Source organism: Battus philenor, unplaced genomic scaffold (genome assembly GCF_028537555.1).
Source record: "Battus philenor isolate CCGP_79_NKW_IND1 unplaced genomic scaffold, ilBatPhil1.0.hap1 SCAF_36, whole genome shotgun sequence".
Taxonomy (NCBI): domain Eukaryota; kingdom Metazoa; phylum Arthropoda; class Insecta; order Lepidoptera; family Papilionidae; genus Battus; species Battus philenor.
Window position 1 is genome coordinate 448,517 of NW_027181700.1, and position 3,984 is coordinate 452,500.

The 3,984-nt window shown below is 53.1% G+C and overlaps 2 non-coding genes across 2 annotated transcripts; both read left to right on the forward strand.

Annotated features, from left to right (window-relative positions):
* LOC137927694 (small subunit ribosomal RNA) lies at nucleotides 1-1,904 on the forward strand. The gene has a single exon (XR_011107839.1). It is a non-coding gene; the product is annotated as a small subunit ribosomal RNA (ribosomal RNA).
* Nucleotides 1,905-2,720: 816 nt separating this feature from the next.
* LOC137927794 (5.8S ribosomal RNA) lies at nucleotides 2,721-2,877 on the forward strand. Its single transcript, XR_011107927.1, has one exon. It is a non-coding gene; the product is annotated as a 5.8S ribosomal RNA (ribosomal RNA).
* Nucleotides 2,878-3,984: the final 1,107 nt, after the last annotated feature.

The following is a 3,984-nucleotide window of genomic DNA, read 5'->3' on the forward strand; positions in this document are numbered from 1 at the left end:
TCCCTGGTTGATCCTGCCAGTAGTTATATGCTTGTCTCAAAGATTAAGCCATGCATGTCTCAGTGCAAGCCGTATTAAGGCGATACCGCGAATGGCTCAATATATCAGTTTTGGTTCCTTAGATCTTACCTCGGTTACTTGGATAACTGTGGTAATTCTAGAGCTAATACATGCAATCAGAACTCTGACCAGTGATGGGATGAGTGCTTTTATTAGATCAAAACCAATCGACGGAGGGCCTCGCGTCCGAAGTCGTTAATTTTGATGAATCTGGATAACTTTTGCCGATCGCATGGTCCAGCACCGGCGACGCATCTTTCAAATGTCTGCCTTATCAACTTTCGATGGTAGTTTCTGCGACTACCATGGTTGTCACGGGTAACGGGGAATCAGGGTTCGATTCCGGAGAGGGAGCCTGAGAAACGGCTACCACATCCAAGGAAGGCAGCAGGCGCGCAAATTACCCACTCCCGGCACGGGGAGGTAGTGACGAAAAATAACGATACGGGACTCTTACGAGGCCTCGTAATCGGAATGAGTACACTTTAAATATTTTAACGAGGAACAATTGGAGGGCAAGTCTGGTGCCAGCAGCCGCGGTAACTCCAGCTCCAATAGCGTATACTAAAATTGTTGCGGTTAAAAAGCTCGTAGTTGCATTTGTGCGCCGCGCTGTCGGTGCACCGCATCCGCGGTGATACTGACACGTCTGCGGAGCATATCGTCGGTGAGCCGTCGGTAAAACGGCGGTTCAATATCAAAATCCTATCGCGGTGCTCTTCGGTGAGTGTCGAGATGGGCCGACAATTTTACTTTGAACAAATTAGAGTGCTCAAAGCGGGCTCAAAATGCTGCTTGAATATTTCGTGCATGGAATAATAGAATATGATCTCGGTTCTATTTTGTTGGTTTTCAGAACTCCGAGGTAATGATTAATAGGGATAACTGGGGGCATTCGTATTGCGACGTTAGAGGTGAAATTCTTGGATCGTCGCAAGACGAACATCAGCGAAAGCATTTGCCAAAGGTGTTTTCATCAATCAAGAACGAAAGTTAGAGGTTCGAAGGCGATTAGATACCGCCCTAGTTCTAACCGTAAATATGTCATCTAGCGATCCGCCGACGTTACTACGATGGCTCGGCGGGCAGCTTCCGGGAAACCAAAGATTTTGGACTCCGGGGGGAGTATGGTTGCAAAGCTGAAACTTAAAGGAATTGACGGAAGGGCACCACCAGGAGTGGAGCCTGCGGCTTAATTTGACTCAACACGGGAAATCTCACCAGGCCCGGACACCGGAAGGATTGACAGATTAACAGCTCTTTCTTGATTCGGTGGGTGGTGGTGCATGGCCGTTCTTAGTTGGTGGAGCGATTTGTCTGGTTAATTCCGGTAACGAACGAGACTCTAGCCTGCTAAATAGGCGTCGTCATTTAGGTGTGCGCCGCTCCGGTGGCGCAACTCACTGGCGACGTATTAAAATTCTTCTTAGAGGGACCGGCGGCTTCGAGCCGCACGAGATTGAGCAATAACAGGTCTGTGATGCCCTTAGATGTCCTGGGCCGCACGCGCGCTACACTGAAGGAATCAGCATGTTCTCCCTGGCCTAGAGGCCCGGGCAACCCGTTGAAACTCCTTCGTGCTGGGGATTGGGGTTTGCAATTATCCCCCATAAACGAGGAATTCCTAGTAAGCGCGAGTCATAAGCTCGCGTTGATTACGTCCCTGCCCTTTGTACACACCGCCCGTCGCTACTACCGATTGAATGATTTAGTGAGGTCTTCGGACCGACACGCGGTGGCTTCACGGCCGTCGGCGTTGCTGGGAAGTTGACCAAACTTGATCATTTAGAGGAAGTAAAAGTCGTAACAAGGTTTCCGTAGGGGAACCTGCGGAAGGATCATTAACGTGTGTGTATGTGTGCGAGACGCGTGATATGTTCACGAACGTTGTTGCGCCGCTGTTGCTGTTGCTGTTGTTGCTGTTGCGACGACGACGACGACGACGACGACGACGACTTCGTACATACCGTGTTTACACATATATATATGTAATACATCCATAATGATATATATATACGACATATATACATATATATGTACGTACGCGCGCGCGCTGCTGTTCGTATCTAATGCGGACGAGCGCGCGCGCGTGTGCGTGCGTGTGTGTGTGCGTGTTTGTATATATGTATAAAAAATAAAATGTGAAATAATTGTCTCTAGCGTCTATTACGCCTAACGGCGCAGCGGCGACGGCGCCGTGGCGGTGGCCGGTGGCGGTGGTGGCATTCGTCGAAAGTGCTACCGCCGCCGCTGCCTCCGCCGCCGTCGAAGCGGCCGGGTGGCGGAAAAACGCCGAGAGACGAGCGCCGACCGGGGCATACCAAACGGAGCGTTCGAAGCGGTGAAAATCCCCACTGCCTAGCTCAGGCCCTTTATTGTCGGTTGGCGCTATACAAAACGAAATTTAAGCGGTTAGAAAGATGACAATGTCGTGCGTCACGCCAGCTCGTTGGGGGGTGCGCGGGTCGTCGTCGTTCATCATTCTAAAGGATTCGCGTCGGGGCGTTAAGCTTTTTCGGTGCCGTTTCTTTATGAACGCCTCGGCGCACATGAATTCGACCAACTTTCGACGTTAATACATAAAAACGGACAATCAAGTGGCCGACGGCGAGAGCCGTAGGCCGCTACCGTAAGTAATAACAACATTAAGAAAAAACCATTACCCTGGACGGTGGATCACTTGGCTCGCGGGTCGATGAAGAACGCAGTTAACTGCGCGTCATAGTGTGAACTGCAGGACACATTTGAACATCGACATTTCGAACGCACATTGCGGTCCGTGGAGAAATATCCAGGACCACTCCTGTCTGAGGGCCGGCTGTTAAAATATAAAAACCACACTGTTCGGTGTAGAACGCGCGCTACGTGCGCTCGCGCCGGTCGATGCGCGCGGCGGTGACGCGCGACGCGGCGGCGGCGGGTTGGTGGGGGGTGATGAACGAGCTCGCGGACGGTGCGATGGGACGATCTCTAATAAGAGTCTCTCGTCCGCGCCGCCGCGGCTCTCACTCTCTCTCTCTCTCACTATCCGCCGTCGCTGTCGTCGCGCTGCCGCTGCCGCACTACCGCGCGCGGGCGAGCGGGCGCGCGCTCTTTCGAACAATTGACGGTTTCCGTTGAACGTTCTTCGCGACGGACGACGGACGGCGGGGTGCTGCACCCCTCACGTCCGCGTACGCGCGGAGCGCGTTTACGGTCCGTTTAAATATATCGAATTGTATTGAATATGAAACGAGTGTGAAAAGATTACACGCATCGCTAAGACGCGAGTCTTCGTAGTGCGGTCTTCGTCCGAGCTCATCGGTTCGTGTATACGATATAATAAAATATATCGGAAGCACAGACGACGCGTCTCCGACGGATGCGACCGGCAGGCGGTGAATGTTTTCTTGCGCGGCAAGCGTAACGCACACACAAACATATGTAAGTAAACATTACGTGATGTTCATGTGCGCGCGCGCCTAGCCCGATGCGAGAGAGTTCACCGCTCGTCGTCGCTACGCATCCGTATTATGTCGGTGATACGCGTCGTCGTTCCAGTGCGAACGTTATATTATCGTATCGATACGGACCGATACCGAAAGGGCCGGACGATCGATCGCTAACGAAAAGTACTCGCGCTCGCGTATGCGTGTCGAGATTTTCGTTTACGCTCGTATCATCATAATCATCATCGTCATCGTCGTCGTTCATCGCGCAACGCGTGTTGTGTGTGCAGCGTTGCGTTGTGCGTGCGCGCGTCTAGAGACCTCTAAGGACTCGCGACGCGCGCGCCTCGCGCACGCGCACTCGCTCTGCGACGCGCGATGATCGCGACGGTGGGGGTGGTGTACGGTAGGCGGACTCGACGTCCGAAGGGCGTCCCGCGACGACGACCGGCCGCCGTGCGCGCTTGCTTGCTTGCGCGCGCGGTCCGTCGGTTCG